General features: G+C 45.7%; 1 protein-coding gene across 4 annotated transcripts in view; it reads left to right on the forward strand.

Annotated features, from left to right (window-relative positions):
• The window catches only part of EXOG (exo/endonuclease G), a 97608-nt gene that overhangs the window by 40648 nt on the left and 36760 nt on the right, over positions 1–20200 (forward strand). The window contains exon 1 of one of the 4 annotated variants that reach the window (XM_056519641.1): positions 20014–20145. The exons of the other annotated variants lie outside the window; for them this stretch is intronic. The gene's annotated coding sequence lies outside the window, so the exon portion shown is untranslated. Of the gene's footprint in view, positions 1–20013; positions 20146–20200 lie in introns of those variants that run through there. 4 annotated transcript variants of the gene reach the window in all.

Here is a 20200-nt window from a genome sequence, read left to right on the forward strand (position 1 = left end):
TCCTAGGCAATAGAAGGAAAGAGCTGCTGAGGTTAGCCCATGAGACCCCCCTGGCAGGACATTTGGGAGTGGCCTATGCGGTCATAGAGAAGGAATGTCTAGCTGTGGTCTGGGCTTTGGAAAAATTACAGCCATACCTGTATGGCAGGGATTTTACTGTCATAACTGATCACAACCCTCTACATTGGTTGGACAGAGTGTCCGGTAACAATGGCACCGTGAAACAAATGCCAAAAACATTTGTAGAATCGGAGGGCAGAGACTGGGAAAAGTATTTACCCCATCTGTTATTTGCTTACAGGGGGGTACCCCAAGAATCTACAGGTTTCTCGCCCTTTGAATTATTATATGGTCACAGTATATGGTCAAGTGCGGGGACCCCGAGATTTAGTTAGGGAAGAATGGGAATGGGGGCTACATGCCCCTGAGACTTCTGTGGTGGAGTATGTTCTGAGATTCAGGTACAGGATGCAGGCACTGACTGGGCTGGTACATGACAACCTCACAGCAGCACAGTCCAGGCCGAAGTACTGGTGTGATCACCGTGCAAGGGACCGGGTCTATGAAGTGGGACAGAAGGTAATGGTTCTGAACTCCATCAGGCAGAATAAGTTGCAGGCCGCCTGGGAGGGTCCCTTCCCCATTTTGCAGTGCCTTCCCACCACATATGTAGTTGCCCTTGATGAGAAAGGTCAGAGGCAGAGACAGTACCACATTAATATGGCATACTATGACCCTGAGGAGGTGGTACTTAGTGTATGCAGTGCATCAGAGGAAGGGCTGGGTAGTTATCCCCTACTGGACCTAGTGGAGGAAGCTAAGAGCCAGGGATCCCTTCAGGATCTGGAGATCAATCCACAGCTCTTATCTGCAAAGAAAAGGCAGCTAAATGAGGAAATGGGCCCCTTCAGTGCCATCTTTGCCTGGGAATGCAGGGCCTGTGGTGTCCAGAAAAGAAGTAGACGGTTAATGGAGACAGATTTATCAGCCTGGAGAGGCCAGATCTCTCTGTCTCCATCTTAAGGGGTAGGTGTCAGGCCCAAGGCCTGATTATTAAAATCCGATATGTGTATTATAATTATAACTGTGTGATGTATTATCCAAGCCATGGGTGAGAGGTCATTCAGACTGTGGGTTTGTGTATTGCATTTTATTGGGGGTCTGGCTGTTTGTTTTTTGAAGCAGCGACACCCTGACTCACATATTTTCATATTTTGAAAGCAGCAAAAGAGACCTTTGAAAATGTGAGAAAAAAAAGTGTAATTAATATCTCTGTAACAGCAATTACTGTAGTTTTTGAATATCTCTCCGACTGTGTGAACCCCGCCTTGTATAGTTAGTTATGACAATTTGCCACTAAACCAGTATGTCTCAACCTGTGCCTCTTCAGCTTTTACAAATCTACAACTTGTCCTGATAACCCACCAGATGGAGAGGCACATGTTGGGGAACACAGCTCTAAACATACATCTACCTAATCTATGTTGCAAAATTACAACTTCCATTATATCCTACACAAAGATCTAAAATCTAGATCAAACACAACCAGCAGGGAGCCGGGCCCACCATTCAGTTTACTTGCAATTTATTCACTTGCCATGAACAATTCAAGCCACATGATGTCACTGTGCTCAGAAAAAAGAACAACCAAGTGGTCTATAAAGAAAATTACAAATGGTGAACCCTATATATAGATAAAATACAGATAAAACCTTTATTCAATATTTTACAAAAACAATAATGCAAATCCCACACCAACAAGTGCATGTAAAATTAAGTGATGTACCAAGTATACATACAGATTTCAATATCTCTTAATACATGCTCCCATCCAGAAAAGAATGATAACTGTAACTGTTTTACCTAATGAACATACAAGGGAATCAATATATAGATTACAGTGGGGATCAAAAGTTTGGGCACCCCAGGTAAAAAATTGTATTAAAGGGAACCAATCATCAGATTTTACCCTATATAACGCTTGGCAAAGCGTTATATAGGGTAAAATCTTTATTTTCACCATTCCCGGGGGACGCTCCTGCCCCCAGGGATGGTGAAGATATGAAGTTATAAACTAGTCACAGCCGCCGCCGTAAGTAGTCACCTGGGCGGGGAGCTCTTCTCATCTACTCCCGTTCTTCAGTCGGCAGTGACGCCCCCTGCGCTTGATTGATGGGCTGCGTCATCACTCTGCTCCTTCTGTTCAGTGAGCGGAACAATGACGCGGCCCATCAATCAAGCGGAGGGGGCGTCGCTGCCGGCCGAAGAACGGGAGTAGATGAGAAGAGCTCCCCGCCCAGGTGACTATGGCGGCGGTGACTAGTTTATAACTTTATATCTTCACCATCCCTGGAGGCAGGAGCGTCCCCCGGGGATGGTGAGGACAACAATTTTACCCTATATAACGCTTTGCCAAGCATTATATAGGGTAAAATCTGATGATTGGTTCCCTTTAATGTGCATAAAGAAGCCAAGGAAAGATGGAAAAATCTCCAAAAGGCATCACATTACAGATTAGACATTCTTATAATATGCAGAAAAGAGAAAAATGTCCAGCGCTTGACTCGGGAAGCAGGAACTTTTAATTAGAATCCACAGGAAAACATGCAGGAACACAAATGCGTGTGACGCGTTTCAGCTTGTTGTCACCAAGCCTTAGTCATACACTAAAACATTATTACAAAAGGATCCATTTATGTAGGGAATGGCAAAGAAAGGTGCACACCCAAATCCGGTTGCCCGTCATCAGCCACACCCCCACATAATCACAATATAACAAATACCTGGGGAAGTTATAAAATTCTATGTCCGTATTCAGACGTGGTAAAAAACACCATACAATAAATAGAAATATGCATTCCACCTTACAAAAGTTAAAAGAAAGGAGAAAAACTTCCTTAATGCAATGTATATGTATACTGCGTTCACTCTCAAACTGCTATATGGTTATCCACATAAAAAAAAATATGCATATAGATTATTAGGTAATGGCCTGTAAAATTATATTAACAGGTCTAGCAGGAGAAAGAACTATATGAAGCACTGAAGGATTTTATTATGAACCAAGTAAATGCAGAAGATAACTCAAAAACCTAGAGTAACTTAGTAATGTAAAATGGTATCGAGACGTCTGTTCAACCCAGAGGGGGTTCTCATGTCAAGTTTTAAAATCCAAAAGACCTCGCGGTCCAGGATTTTTTGTTTCAAATTGCCCCCTCTGGAGGATAGACAAACTTTTTCGATACCTTGTAATGACATAGAGGGGATCCGTCTTGCATGTCATTACAAGGTATCGAAAAAGTTTGTCTATCCTCCAGAGGGGGCAATTTGAAACAAAAAATCCTGGATTTTATTTCCATCATTTACACTTTCAAACTAACTGAAAACAAAAAAATGGCGTCTGCAAAAGTTTGGGCACCCTGCAGAATTTATAGCATGCACTGCCCCTTTTGCAAAGCTGAGACCTGCCAGTGTCATGGATTGTTCTCAATCATCTGGGAAGACCAGGTGATGTCAATCTCAAAGGTTTTAAATGCCCAGACTCATCTGACCTTGCCCCAACAATCGGCCCCATGGGTTCTTCTAAGCAGTTGTCTAGAAATCTTAAACTGAAAATAGTTGACGCTCACAAAGCTGGAGAAGGCTATAAGAAGAAAGCAAAACATTATCATATTGTAAATAACCTCTGTTCAGAATGTAACTAAGAAATGGCAGTCATCAGGAATAGTGGAAGTTAAAGCAAGATCTGGAAGACCAAGAAAAATATCAGACAGAACAGATCGCAGGATTGTGAGAAAAACAATTGTTTGACTGCACAATCCCTCCAGAAAGATCTGGCAGACACTGGAGTTGTGGTACACTATTCCACTATAAAGAGATACTTGTGCAAATATGGTCTTCATGGAAGAGTCATTAGAAGAAAACCTCTTCTACGTCCTCACCACAATAATCAGCATTTGAACTTTGCAAATGAATATATAGACAAGCCTGATGCATTTTGGAAACAAGTTCTGTGAACCGATGAGGTTCAAATTTTACTTTTTGGCCTGAATGAGCAAAGTAACGTTTGGAGAAGAAGGGTAACAGAATTTAATGAAAAGAACCTCTGTCCAACTGTTAAGCATGGGGGTGGATCATTCATGCTTTGGGGTTGTATTGCAGCCAGTGGCACAGGAAACATCTCTCGAGTAGAAGGGAAAATGGATTTAATAAAATTTCAGCAAATTTTGGATGCTAACTTGATGCAATCTGTGAAAAAGCTGGAGTTAAAGAGAGAATGGCTTCTACAAATGGATAATGATCCTAAACACACCTCGAAATCCACTGGGGATTACATCAAGAGGCGTAAACTGAAGGTTTTGCCATGGCCTTCACAATCTCCTGACCTCAACATAATTGAAAATTTATGGATAGACCTTAAAAGAGCAGTGCGTGACAGACAGCCCAGAAATCTCAAAGAACTGGAAGACTTTTGAAAGGAAGAATGGGCAAAGATACCTCAAACAAGAATTGAAAGACTCTTGGCTGGCTACAAAAAGTGTTTACAAGCTGTAATACTTGCCAAAGGGGGCAGTACAAGATATTAACTCTGCAGGGTGCCCAAACTTTTCCAGACGCCATTTGTTTGTTTTCTGTTATTTTGAAAGTGTAAATTATGGAAATAAAGTCTAACTTTTGTTGACATATTATAAGAATGTCTAATCTATAATTTGATGCCTTTTGGAGTTTTTTCCATCTTTCCTTGGCTTCTTTATGCACATTAATACAAATTTTTACCTGGGGTGCCCAAACTTTTGATCCCCACTGTATATACAGAGATAGGGGGGGGGGGGGGGGGGTCTAATCAATTTCCTAAAAACAAATAATTAAACATTGGAGATATGGGACAAACCAATAGCGCGGTAACATGACATAACCTCCATGCAGTAAACATGTAGAATTTAATCTGTCAAGGGCCTAGATACTGAGAAAGTCCAGACAAAAGTAATCACTGGCTGGGGTTTAACTAAAATATGCTTTTTTTTTAAATGTACTGTACCGCATTTTTCTGCCCTCATAAGTGCATACCTCATACCTACATCTAAGTAGTGCACATTTTTAAACCTCTTAATCTGTCAAAGGCCTAGATACTGTGAAAGTCCAGGCAAAAGTAATCACTGGCTGGTGTTTACCTAAAATATGTTTTTGTAAGCGTACTGTACCACATTTTTCTGCATAACATATGTACATCTAAGTAGTGTACTATTTTGTACCTGTTAATCTGTCAAGGGCAGACAAATAATGTTTTAAACGTAGTGAAGCGTATTGTACTCCCCTCATATACGCATTAAAAATGTTAGGCAGAGAAGTGCCCGGACGTGCACAGAGAAGTGGAAGAGGCCTAAATTCATCAGGCAGAGGTCGCAGCACACTAGAGGCGAGTGGCAGCAGAAGTTGAAGCGAGAGGCCTGAGCTCCCGGTATCGGCTAGTGGTCGTGTCTCGACCAGCAACCCATCTGCCATCATCGATTGGTTAACACGGTCATCCACTTCATCACAAGTGACATCTGATACCTCCAGTCAACAGTTGGTGGGTTACTCAGGCGCAGCCCTCAGTTGGCATGGCCCAGGAGCAGTCCCTGTCCTCCCATTGCCTCTGTCCTATGCTGTTCCCTCCCCTAAAGAAGTATTTTATGCTGTGGGTTTAGCTCCACTATTCAGTGAGGAAGATCCAATAGAAGACAGTTAGCAGATACTGCCCAGCCAAGAAGTGGAGGAGACATCCGCCGCTTCCTCCACTAGTGTGGCAAGTAGTGATGAGGAGAGTGACATGGGAGGCGGTGTTGCCAGGGTTCAGGGTCCTGAAGCAGACACTGTTGAGGAACCTGAGGAGGACATCAATGATGTGCAGACACTTGTTGATGATGATGAAACCGATCGCAATTTTGAGCCGGGTGCAAAAGGGGCTTCATCATCATCAGGAGAAGAGAGTTGCAGGTTGCCCGTGAGGCAACAGCTGAGCCAGCAAGGTGGTAGCATGGTTGGCAGTCAGCATGGTGGCAGAAGTGGAAATTCTTGAGCCAAACGTGCCCGGGGAGACGACCTGCTTCGCGACAGCATACCTTCCCGGGAGGTAGTGGAACAGGGGTTCCCGGAGACTGCGGCAGTAGCAATCAATTAGTGTGTGGCAGTTTTTCTTCAAGCATCTGGAGGAGGTTCACATAGCCACATGCAAGATATGTAGGCAGAAGGTGAAGCGTGGACAGGGTCCCAATGTTTGCACCACGGCCCTGCGTCAACATATGCTTTGCAACCATAAGGCGGCATGGGAGAACCATGGCTGCAATGTAGTGGTCCAGCTTGCTGCATCACCCAGTGGCATGCCGCTTCCTCTTTCAGCCAGCCAAGGCTCCACCACCTCAGTCGAAGGGAGCTGTGCGTCATACCCTCCTTCTGTCGCTCCAGATGCTCCTGCTCCTCCTACTTTTAGTCAGCCATTCCGCCAACAATCCATCGGTGAAGCCATGTCCAAGAGACAACAGTATGCTCCCACTCCAAGTTGCTGGTGCTGCAGTCCCTCCTTTTTCAAGTGGTGGACTGCACCTTTCAGAAAACTGAAAGCTGTCATTTTTTTTTTTTTTGCAAAGAAGGCAGTACCAGCCCTGCACAATTTTGTGGAAGTGAATGTGGGCCAGTCCTTGAGCCTGTCGGTGTGTACCAAAGTGCACGGCATTGCCGACGTCTCGAGCTGTAACTATGGTCAGGGACAATACATGTCCTTTACGGCTCACTGGGTGAATGTGGTTCCTGCACACCCACAACACCAACTTGGACAGGTCATGCCGCTTCCTCCTCCACGCTCTCAGGCTGTTGGTCCTGCGACAGTGTGAGACTCTACCTCCTCATCCTCCACCGTTTCCTCAGCCTCCACTGCCCAGACAAGTCTCAATGACCCTTCAGCATACCAAGTGTGCAGGGCACTGGCGGTGTCACACTGTTCTTCACAGGGTTTGCCTTGGCGAACTGAGTCACACAGGGGAGGAACTGCTAAAAGTAATTCGTAAAGAAATCGGAGCATGGCTTACTCCACGAAAACTGGAAATGGGAACCATGGTGAATGACAATGGGAAGAACATCTTGCATGCGCTGCGACTGAGAAGGCTGAGCCATGCATGGCACACATGTTCAATCTGTTTGTGAAGCAGTTCCTGAAGAATTCCCCCATTTGCAAGACATCCTAACAATGGGAAGGAACCTTTGCATGCACGTCAGCAACTCGTACACAGCAAAGCACACCCTCCTTGAGCTGCAGCGTCAGAACGGTATCCCCCAACTTAGTCTGATTTGTGAAGTGCCACATGTTGGAATTCCACCCTCCATATTTCTTGATGATCCAAGCGGATAGGGGTACTCCCCTTTTTAACTTCAATGTGAACAAGTGGCAGCTCATATGTGACACCTGCCGTTTGTCAGGCCCTTTGAGGAAGCCACATTATTAGTAAATTGCCAGGATTACGGGATGAACAACCTCATTCCACTGCTTCATTTCTTACAACATGTGTTGGAAACGATGTCTGGTCAGGGCAATGGAGACGTGGCGCCTACATCTCACAGCCACATTAGCCCTGTGGGGGCTTATCTGGAGGAGGAGGGGGAGGGGCACAGTGGAGCACAGTTTATGGTTTGCCAAATGGGCGGTTTTTCTAGTAATCTGACAGGAGTGGAGGAGCAGGAGCAGCCAGAGGAGCTAGAGGGTTATGAGGAAGGCGATACAAAGGGCCCTGACACACTGTGGCAGTATGCAGTGGAGATGGAGGCAGGGAGTCCCTCCAAGTCACTTGCACAAATTGCACGATGCTTGCACACTTGCTTGCATAGTGACCGCTGAATTGTCATCCTACGTAGTCAGTTGGCCAATGCCTATCTGCGCCATCATCCATCCTCTCGCAGGTCTGACTCAGGGGGCCTTCTGTGCTCACTTTCCACTGCCATGGCTGCTGGAGAGGTGTGGGCTGGCTGGAGCAGTACCAGCTCCATCAGCAGCAGCCTGAGTCTACAGTCGCTGATGAGTAGCTTTCTTCACCCGCATAGTGAAGCAACTCATCAGCAGCAGGTAGACCTGGAGCAGGACCTGAACCAGCAGGTGGTAGCATACCTTGACATGACCATGCCAACACACCTTGAAGATTCACTGGACTTCTGGGCAGCCAAACTTCATTTGTGGCCACAACTAGCAGAGTTTGCCCTGGAAAAGCTGTCCTGCCCGGCCAGTAGGGTGCCATCAGAGTGGGTGTTTAGTGCGGCGGGGGCCATAGACATCCCAAAGAGAACTCGTCTGTCCATGAAAAATGTGGAGAGACTGACCTTTGTGAAGATGAATCAGGCATGGATCAGCCAGTATTTCCAACCACCAATCCCTGATGCATGAGAGTGGATTGACCATGGTGCCACACCAACACTTCACAAATATGGATAGTGCCAAACAAATTCAAGGCGCTGCTCCCCAGTTACAAACATTCCTCCGCATCAGACCTTTTTTCACCCACCTTCGTCACCGGGTACTGGTATTGCCACCCACCGCAACACTCTGTCACCGAGTCACTTTCAGGACTCATGATGCTGCTACTACTCTTCTCATGCTTCAGCCAACTCCAGGCTGTGTCATTCAGCCACTATAGGGTTTCCTCATGCTGCCAACACCTCCATGCTGTGCCATTCAGCCACTTTATGGTCACCTCATGCTGCTAACACCTCCACGATGTGTCATTCAGCCACTATATGGTCTCCTCATGCTGCCAACACCTCCACGTTGTGTCATTTAGCCACTATATGGTCTCCTCATGTTGCCATCACCTCCACGCTGTGTCATTCAGCCACTATATGGTCTCATCATGCGGCCAACACCTCCATGCTGTGTCATTCAGCCACTGTATGGTCTCCTCATGCTTCAGCCACATCCAAGCTTTGTCATTCAGCCACTATATGGTCTCCTCATACTGATGCCACCTCCAGGCTCTGTCATTGTCCGCTCTGCGGCAGTGATTCTAAAAGTGATGCCTGTAATCTGCATGTCATACTGAATGACAGTATTATTTCACTACCCCAGCACACTCCATATGCGTGTTACAACAAAGCAAAGTGTTCTAGACCCCTAGTAGTCCAGAAATAGACGTTTTTAATATGGATTCACCACAAATAAATTCGGATCAAACCAAATTTTTTTGAAAAATTTGGCAAATCGGCTGAATCGAATTTTTCAAAAGTTTGCTCATCTCTAATATTCACAATCTACATGTCTTGCCAATGGTTTGTCAGCATTATTAACAACATCACATGTATTCCCCCAGCCCCTTGGACTTACATACAATGTAGTCCCTAATCTGCTATATATGATCTGTTATATGACTGTTGCCACAACCTATAATGTGTGTTGTTCAGCAATGTCCTGTTAGTATGAGGGGCCACAAAGTGTCTCCAAACCAATCTGTCCCCTAAACTATGTTTATGTCTGAGCATAATCCATGGTGTCACCATCATTTGCAGTATCTCCCAATGTTTCTTGAGGATTTCCCTCACTTTATATGTAGCCACATCATTTGTGGCCACGGTACAAGTCCCCACATCTGTATTTTTGACTTTGTGATGTTGTGCGGAGCATTTTGGAAGGCCTGCCACAAAATATGATTAGGGTTACCCCTGTCCCGAAAACCTATACACAAATAAGCTGCTTGTTGCTATATTTGGCCACAATACAACAGTTATCTCTGACCGAAAATATTGCCCTCTAGGGATATTAGTCCATAGGGGATAAGGGATGACTATATCAGATATTTATTTCATTTCCACCAGAGGCTCTACCACCAGCTCAGAGGACAAGCTATATAGGGGGTCCTTGTGCCCCCCACATATGCCACTGAGCATATTGGATTGTAGGTATGATATACTCAAGACTGGTTTGTCACCTGGAATGGGACAAAGGAAGATTTTTTTTGTGGCTTAGTATAACTAGATGTTACGCCGAGTGCTCCGGGTCCCTGTTCCTCCCCGGAGTGCTCGCGGCGTTCTCCTGCATGCAGCGCCCCGGTCAGACCCGCTGACCGGGAGCGCTGCTCTAGTATGACCGGCGGGGATGCAATCCGCGTGGCGGGACGCGCCCGCCCGCGGGTTGCATCCCAATCCCCTCACCTGCCCCGTCCTCCCCCTGTCCCTGCGCGCGCTGGCTCTCTGAAATTTAAAGGGCCAGTGCACCACTAATTGGCACTTCCTGGCACTACTCCACCCCGTGGCAGGATTTTCCCGCTATCCGCTCCTGAAACGCAGGCCATGTCTGAATATATACAAGAAAACCTTAAAAAGGCTTTTATCCGAAAATCTTCATCTCCTGCAGAAGCAGGCTTCTTTTTCGTTGACAAAAAAGATGTATCCCTATGGCCTTGCATTGATTACCACGGTCTTAAGAAAATCACTGTAAAGAACCGTTATCCTCTGCCTCTCATCTCAGAACTATTTGATCGCCTGCGGGGAGCAAAATTTTTTACCAAGCTCGATCTCAGGGGTGCCTATAATCTCATCCGTATTCGAGAAGGTGATGAATGGAAAACCGCCTTCAATACTAGAGATGGACACTTTGAGTACCTTGTCATGCCCTTTGGGCTTTGCAATGCCCCTGCAGTCTTTCAGGACTTTGTTAATGAGATTTTTTGGGACCTGCTGTATTCCTGTGTGGTGGTCCATCTTGATGACATCCTAATTTTTTCCCCCAACCTAGACGAACACCGCCTCCAACTTTATGCCAGAATTGAAAAATGTCTCTATGAGCGCAGCAGTCTACCCTTCCTGGGATACATAGTGTCCGGTCAAGGTCTTCAAATGGACCCTGACAAGCTATCGGCCCTAATAGATTGGCCACGACCCACTGGTCTGCGAGCTATCCAACGATTTCTCGGATTTGCTAATTATTACCGACAATTCATTACCCACTTCTCCACCATCGTTGCTCCTATTGTAGCATTGACCAAGAAAAATGCTAATTCAAAATCCTGGCCACCGCAGGCGGAGGAAGCCTTTAACCACCTCAAAGCCACCTTCTCCTCTGCACCAGTCTTGTCCAGGCCAGATCCTCTCAAGCCTTTCTTCCTCGAGGTTGATGCCTCCTCAGTCGGAGCCGGACCTGTCCTTCTTCAAAAAACCGCTAAGGGAAAAAGCATCACTTGCGGATTTGTCTCCAAAACTTTTTCTCCTCCTGAAAAAAACCCTCGCCAGGCTAGATGGTCGTTGTTTTTTGCCCGTTTCAATTTTCTGATTAATTTTCGCCCTGTGGACAAGAATGTCAGGGCAGATGCTCTATCACGTTCCACCGATGCCTCAGAAACCGAAACTCTTCCTCAGCACATAATACCTCCAGAGTGTCTGATCTCCTCTGCTCCTGCTTCTCTGGTGCCTATTCCACCGGGAAAAACTTATGTTCCTCCACGTCTTCGCCTCCAAACTCTCAAATGGGGTCATTCCCCCCACCTGGCTGGTCATGCTGGAATCACAAAATCCATACAGTTAATTGCCAGACACTATTGGTGGTCCTCCCTGGAGAAAGATGTGACGGATTTCGTACGGGCCTGTACAGTGTGTGCACGTGACAAGACTCCACGCCAGAAGCCTGCTGGTCTTCTCCTTCCTCTGCCTGTCCCTGAACAACCATGGTCCCATATAGCTATGGATTTCATCACAGACCTTCCTTCATCTCATGGCAACACTGTCATTTGGGTGGTCGTTGATTGCTTTTCCAAAATGGCTCATTTTGTTTCGCTTCCAGGCCTTCCTTCTGCGCCTCAATTGGCAAAACTATTTTTTCTCAAAATTTTTCGTCTCCACGGGCTTCCCACGCATATTGTCTCTGATAGAGGCGTTCAATTTGTCTCAAAACTTTGGAGGGCACTTTGCAGTCAATTAAAAATCAAATAAAATTTTTCTTCTGCTTATCATCCGCAATCCAATGGACAAGTGGAAAGAGTAAACCAAATTTTTGGTGACTACCTGCGACATTTTGTTTCCTCCCGCCAAGATGATTGGGTTGACCTCCTGCCCTGTCAACCCAAAAATTCTGAATCTTCCTCCAAATCTCCATTTTTTGTGGTGTACGGCCGTCATCCGCTCCCCCCCCTCCCCATTCCCATTTCATCTGGAGTCCCTGCCGTAGATGAATTGACACAAGACTTCTCCTCTATCTGGAAGAAAACTCAAAAGTCGCTCCTACTGGCCTCATCTCGCATGAAGAGACATGCTGATAAAAAGAGGAATTCCTCCTGTCTTTGCCCCCGGTGACAAAGTGTGGCTCTCTGCCAAATACATCCGTTTCCGTGTTCCTAGCTACAAGCTTGGTCCTTGGTACCTCGGGCCATTTAAAATCAAAAACCAAATCAATTCTGTCTCCTACAAGCTCCATCTTCCTTCTTCTCTTCGTATTCCCAACTCTTTCCATGTTTCTCTTCTCAAACCTCTCATACTTATTCTCCCAAGGTCACTGTTCCTGCTCCTGTTTCTGGCTCCTCTGATGTCTTCTACCAAGGTCGTCCAAGGTAAAAGATTTTTCTTGATTGGGAGAATTGTGGCCCAGAAGAGAGGTCCTGGGAACCTGAGGCCAACTTTCTTGACAAAGAGCTCGTCCGCAGATTCTTGCGGAGGGGGAGACCCAAGGGGGGGGGGAGGGTACTGTTACACCGAGTGCTCTGGGTCCTTGTTCCTCCCCAGAGCGCTCCCGGCGTTCTCCTGCATGCAGCGCCCCGGTCAGACCCACTGACCAGGAGCGCTGCTCTAGAATCACTGGCGGGGATGCGATCCGCGTAGCGGGACGCGCCCGCCCGCGGGTCGCATCCCAATCCCCTCACCTGCCCCGTCCTCCTTCTGTCCCGTCCCGGCGCGCGCGGACCCACTCTCTAGGGCATGCGCGCGCTGGCTCTCTGAAATTTAAAGGACCAGTGCACCACTAATTGGTGCCTGGCCCAATTAAGTGTAATCACTCCCTACACATAAAAACCCACTCCCCCTTCCTGTCCTTGCCGGATCTTGTTGCCCTAGTGCCCTGAGAAAGCATTTTGTGTGTACCCTTTGCCGTTGCCCCTGACTACGAACCTTTGCCGCCTGCCTTGACCTCTTGCTACGTCTGACCTTGCCTTCGCCTTGTCCTTGTGTACCACGCCTATCTCAGCTGTCAGTGAGGTCGAGTCGCAATCAGGGGATACGACCTGGAAGTTACCACCACAGCAAGTCCATCCTGCCTTGCGGCGGGCTCTGGTGAAAACCAGTAACTTCTTAGAACCGTTCCCCTGGAACAGCCCACGCCATCGCCTCACTGACACGGAGGATCCACTACCCGTATCCTACCTGCATACCGGTCCGGTTCCTGACACTAGAATAACATTGGTCTTATTTTTATACTTGAGATTGGTAAACCACAAATACGTTTCCTCATATATTATTATTTATAGCAGGCATGTCCAAAGTCCGGCCCATATGTAAATGTCCAAAGTAATAAAATATAAGGCTAATTAAAAGATATGGTTAATGGTGTAAACATAAAAAAAAAAAAATACCAGAACACAGAATTGCTGATTCTTGGTCACTTCATATATGAGAAAAAAAAATTATAAAAAGTCATTTACAACCCCCTTCTAAACAAAAATGGTACCAATAAAAAATTTAGATCATAGCACAAAAAATGACCCTCATATATGGTGCAGGCAAAAAAAAAAACAACTTTCTATTGAGATGAATACATTACTCTCAGTTAATGTCAGTTGCAATGTTAATTTGCATTTAACGTTAATTTGCATTTAATTTTAATAGTACAAAGAATGTCAGGCAAAATGGTCAGCCCTCGCATATGTTTACTTCATCAAATCTGGCACTCTTCAAAAAAAGTTTGGACACCCCTGATTTATAGTAAAACTCACTCTTATCCCCTATGGGCTGGTAATTTCAGGGGACAATATTTGTGTGTCAGACACAACAGTTCCACTATGGATTAATATAGAAAACAAGCTGCCAATTTGTGCATACTGTATGTTTTCGGGACAAGGCTTACTCTGATGATGTTTTGTGGAAGGCCTTCCATGAGGCTCTACAAAGGTATAAAAGAGTTATTGTCCCACAATATCAAAAACATAACCGATCATACATACCAGATAAGGAACTACATTAAAGGAGAACTCAGCATAGGGGATAAGTAGCTGATCACGGAGGGTCTGACCATTGGGACCCCGTGATCTCCAGTATAGGACCCCGACTCTCTCAGTAAGAAGCATGTGTGGTCTACCTGTAGACGACATGCACTCCATTAATTTCTATGAGAGTGTTGATGCCCATGTGCTGTACTCATGTCTTTTTGCACCCCCATAGAAGTGAATGGAGAGCCGGGTCCTGTCCCAGTGATTACAGGGGGTCCCAGCGGTTGGGCCACCCCGCAATCAGCTACTTATTCCATATCCTGTGAAAGGAGAATTGATGAACATTAACATGATGTTAATAATAATGCTGACAATCCATTGGCAAGTCATTTAGATTGTGAACATAATAGTGATCCAGCTTGTCTAAGGTTTGTAGGGATGGAGCTGAATAAACCCCTATACAAGGAGGCGACTGTGATAGGATACTGTAATTCTCCAAATACAGTTGCCCCAGGGGTTAAAAATGAGCAGCTGAATACCATGTTTCCTGTAATGTGATTATGTCATAGTTATTGGTTTGTCGCATATCTCTCATGTAAATTTTTTGTTTCTTGGACATTGATTAGATCCCTTCTCTGTATATATTCTATATCTTGATCTTGACTATAATTTTGGTGACATGGATAACCTCCCATCCATGCTTGTCCCCTCCCCTTGGACATTACACCTATTAAAATGATTATCCAGGAATTAAAAAACAAAACAAAAAAAAAACAGAGCTAATTCCTTCCAAAAAAAGCGCCACACTTGTCCTCCGGTCGTGTGTGTGTGTGGTATTACAGCTTGGTTTCATTCACTTTAATGAAACTGAACTGCAATGCCAGTCACAACCTGAGGACAGGTGTTGTGCTGTTTTGGAAGAAATCATCTGTTTTTTGTTGTTGTTTTTTTTATTCCTGGATAATGCCTTTAATTGTACTTTATCTATAATCTATTTTCAGGACCTCGTCCCCCTGTTGAGACTAATTTAAATGTGTTGTAGCCTGATCCAGCTCCCCTTTATCACTGCCATTAACTTGGCTGTAGATGCAAGGTATTTCTAGGTGATTGTGTGTTTCGCATAGTTGGTCATCTTATGACAAACAGACTCAGCTTTTTACATGACGTTCATTCCCCCGGAAGTGATGTCTGGAGCCCAGAACCTGACAGGGAGCAGTATGGCCATGTGCTCCAACTACAGTAAGCAGTATGGCAGTCCATTTCACTTACAGGGAGCAGTATGGTTGAGAGTTCCATTTACAGTACGCAGCATGGCACGCTTTCAATTTTCGTTAATTTCTAATGATAATTTGTTTTTCCTTAGTCCTAACAGTGGCTTAGATAGGGTGTATTCCACCCCTGTGGACTGTTAGGGCCAATGGAAATTTTATAGACAACGTCTTAATTATTTGAATTAGAAGGCCTCTATCATCTTCCAAGGAGGGGAGAGGAGCTAACACAGGAAGAGAAATAACCTGATTGATGTTAGTAAAGGTTCGAACTTTGGGAATAAAAGTAGGCAAAAATTTAAGAAGAACCCTGTCTGGGAGGAACTGAATATAAGGCTCAAAGGCAGAAAAGGCTTGGAGTTCTCTAATTCGTTTCGTAGAAGTGATTGCCAACAAAAAGTTAACTTTGTGTGTAAGGAATTTTTAGATCCACCTCCTCTAAAGGCTCAAAGGGGGGAGATGATATCAGAAACTTGCACTCTAATGATGGTAAGGAGATAATCCCTTGTCCAATCCATCTTGCAGGAATTGAAGAACAGCAGGAGTGGTAGGATTCTTTGGAGATAGTTGGCCTAGCCAACACCAGGATGAGAAAATGTACCATATTCTTCCTTATGATCTTGTTGTAGCTTCAGATCAGGAGTGCAACAAAGTTCTCAAGACCGACCCCGATAACCCTTCTACAATTGGAAGGGACCGATCAACCTCCAGGCTATCAGGTTGAACATCTGAATGTTGGAGCAGCTGTGAGTGTCCCCTGACATTATTGCTTGCTCTGGGGGAAGCATTCAAAACTGACCCTGACTCATCTGAATGAGTTACGTGAACCAAGCTCTCTTGGGCCAATATGGAATGATTGCTATGACTGATACTTGGTCCTGCCTGATTTTCGTCAATACCCTCGGAATCAAGGAAATAGGAGGGAAGATGTAGGCCAGCCTGAACCTCCATGGGATTGACAGTGCATCTACCGCCAAGGGATTGTCTTCCCTGTGAAGGGAACAGAACCTCGTTGCCCCGCCTGAGCGTGATCTGTCTGAAGATGTTCGGATGGAGAAACCACTCTCCGGTTGGAGGGCCTCTACTCAGGCTGTCTGCTATTACATTGTGAGTACCCCGGATATGAACGGACAATAAGTGGGTGAGGTTCAACTCTGCCCAATCCAGAATCACACCTATCTCTCTCAGGAGACTTTGTGACCTCATGCCTCCCTGTCTATTGATGTATAGAACAGCCTTCATGCTGTCTGATTGAACTCTCACTGCTTTGCCCTGAATGTAAGGGGCAAAGTGAAACAGGGCCAATCTGATGGCCCGAATCTCTAGAAGATTCGAAGATAATGTATCCTCCTGGGGAGACCAAGTCCCTTGGACTGTTTTGTCCAGAAGATGCGCTCCCCAACCTACAAGTGATGCATCTGTGGTAAGTATGATCCAAATGGGTTGGATCAGGGATTTGCCCTCCTGAAGGTAAAGTCACCATCTCAGAGAGGACTGGACTTGAGAAGACAGGGAGTGCATGGACTGCGATTCCACTTGGCTAGTACCCCCGACTAAAGCGGACGTAGGTGCCATAAAGCCCAAGATACCGCCTTCCGTGGTTGCATACATTAGTCCCACCATTCTCATTAGATAGTGGAGAGTTACCTGCTTGGGAACTAAGAGAGACCGGGCTGAGTCCTGAACCCGTAGTTTTCTCTCGGGAGTTAGATGAATAGTCATTGTCATGGAATCTATGAGAAATCCTAGGAATTTCACTGATGTGGCTGGTTGGTGATTGGACGTGTTTTTCAGCCTAGCTGATATAGGAAGAACACAGCCGTCTGAATGTGTTGGGACAGGATCGCTTGAGAGGAGGCTTTGAGAAGCCAGTCATCTAGATAAGGGACTATACAGAGTCTCTAAAGTCTCAGAGCTGCCACCACCGAAACTACCACCTTGGCAAATGTGGCTGGGGCCAATGAATTTCCAAACCGGAGGGAAACAAACTGATAGTGCCTTAGAACTCCCTGAACTTGAATGGCGATCCTTAAGAATCTTCTGGACCCAGTGGGGATATGAAGATAAGCATCCTTGAGGTCCAAGGTTGCCAGGAAATCCACTGGCATGAGAAGATTGATAACCAACTGAATTGTTTCCATAAGGAAACACTTCCGTCTGATAGACCAGTTGAAAAACCTTAGGTCTACGATCATCCTCCAATCCCCAGTGACTTTGGGAACTAGGAACACTGGAGAATAAATGCCAGACCCCTGTTCTTAAGAGGGAACCTTCTCCAAGGCACCCTTCTGGAGATATTCCAGAATATAAGTTTCCAATACCTTCTGTTTTTTGAAGGTAGAACCCTTAGTTCTTACAAACTTATCTGGAGGAATATTCTCCAATTCCACTCTGTACCCTTCTGAAATGACCCGGAGGACCCAAGGGTCCTGAATGTGAAGTCTCCAGGCATCTAAGAAATGTTGAAGGCGACAGCCTACAGGAAGAGATGAAAAAGGAAGTTGTGGCAGAGTGGGAGCACTGGCAATCGTCCAAGAGCCTCGAAGAGGCCCCTAGTCAGGGTGCCGAGGACTTTCCGCCCTTGGAACCCCTGGAGCGTCTAGCACCCCTTTCTCTTTGGGCCCCCCAGTCTTTCGGGGATTTGGTTTGGGAGCCTTATCTGGCTCCATACCTTTTGCCTCCACCACGAAAAGGCTGCTAGGGAAGAGATTTCCCTTTCCTGTCAGCCCCTCCATTATGCAATTGAGTTCAGTCCCAAAGAGGATGCTAGGCTCATAAGCCATTGCACACAAAGTGTGTTTGGAGGAGGTATCGAACCTCCAAGGTTTAAGCCACAAGGGTCGACAACCCGCAGAAGAAAGGGCCATAGATTTAGAGGCAAGCTTTAGCTGCTGAGGGGTGGCATCGTAAAAGAAAATCTATAGACAAACTAGCTGTTTTACAAGAGGCCAAAATGTCATCCCAAGAGACCCCTTGGTCTAGGTCAGACTGTATCTGAGAAAATCTATTTCACAGAAACTTTGCTACCTCAGTTTAGGCTATCGCTACAGAAGTGGAAGCCGAGGCAGTCGAGTAAGCTTGCCTGAAAGCACAATCGGCCTTGCAGTCCATGGGATCCTGAAGGCTAGTGCCATCATCAGAGGGAGCCATGGTCCGCTTAGATAATTTTGAGATGGCCAAATCCACCTTAGAAATAGGTCCCCAGGAAGATACTTGGTCTTCCTGTAAGGAAAACATGCTTTTTTTTTTTTTTTTAAAGCGCTTAGTAAGAACGGTACCTTTCTCGGGCTTCTTCCACTCAATCTTCATCAAAGACAAGAGGGAATCTTCTCCTCGGTGGTGAAGATGGTCTGACACGTTTGGTGGTCACCAGCTGCTTCAGCTTTTCTATGGAGTTCATGTTAGTGGACACAAAATACTTGACCCAGATGACCATATCTTGCATGGTTGGCTCTTGTTGGGTCTGAGTTCAGGCACAGGAGGACGGATAACTGTCCTCTAGTAGTGCCAGGCAGTCATGGCACTGTAAATGCTTCCTTTTAGAGATGGTCTTTTTAGAGGGTGCCTCCCGGGAACCATCAGCCGACAACATGCCCTGAAAAGATAAGAGCAATTAGGTAAGGGGAGAAAAAAAAAGGGAAAATTAATATTGACCCAAAAGAATAAAAAAAAAATTAGCTTTCCCAACAGGAAAGCAAAAGAGGCAACAAACGTTGCAGCAGAGATAGCAAAAGCTATAAACAGGAAAATTGTATGACAGAATCCAAAAAGAGTAGGACTGAAACAGTAGATACAAGTACTACCGCTCTAGGAGAGCGCAAGGTTGCACTGAGCGGCCTTATATAGGTAACAGATGCCCAGAGCAGAAAACCCTGCCCCTAAATGGGCAGAACTGAAATAAAATGTATATCCCCAAGGACTATAATAAGAGTAGGGCTTTGGGTAATAGATATAACTGAAGTCCAAGTGTAAAAACTATAATGCAAAACAAAGCATTGATAAACAAAGAGGCCGCAGTGACGACAGACGCCGTCTCCTCCGACCTGCCCCCTTCCCGGAGTGCAGTGCGATCACAGAGAGGAAGCCGGCGGACGGAGAGTGCAAAGAAGCGCAGGAGAACGGCGATAGCTCATCACATAGCAACAAAATGCTGCAACAGGTACAAAGATCCCTTCAGTAGAAGGGGAAGAGACTAAAGAAAAATAGATAGATGGGCACATGTAAGAGCCCCAGAGGAAGTCAATAAAGAAACAAATAAGCATATAGCATAAAGAGAAAAGAAGGGGTCCAGAAGAAAACAAGGACCCTTCTACCAGTCAAAACCTCTGTCCTAACCAGTCCACGGGGGCGGAATATCCCCTATCTGTGCCACTGGTTAGGACATAAGGAAAACAGTAAGTAGCATGGCTGTGCTTTCTATTTGTAGGAAGCAGTATGGCCGTGCGTTCCATTCACAGGAAGCAGTATGGCCATGCGTTCCATTCACAGGAAGCAGTATGGCCGTGCGTTCCATTCACAGGAAGCAGTATGGCCGTGCGTTCCATTCACAGGAAGCAGTATGGGTGTGTGTTTCATGGACAGGAAGTATTATATGGGAAGTAGTATGGTTGTGTGTTCCATTGACAGGAAGTGTTCTGGCCATGCATTCCATTGACAGGAAGTGGGGTGGAGCATTGTATAGCATGTGGTCTCAGGCTCTACTAGTGTGTCTATTTAACCCCTGCACTAGCAGAATTAGGGTAAGTTCACATCTGTACCGCACACATATGTTTGTGCCATACCACCAACCTATGT

This window comes from Hyla sarda, chromosome 5 (genome assembly GCF_029499605.1).
Source record: "Hyla sarda isolate aHylSar1 chromosome 5, aHylSar1.hap1, whole genome shotgun sequence".
In the NCBI taxonomy this organism is placed as follows: Eukaryota; Metazoa; Chordata; class Amphibia; order Anura; family Hylidae; genus Hyla; species Hyla sarda.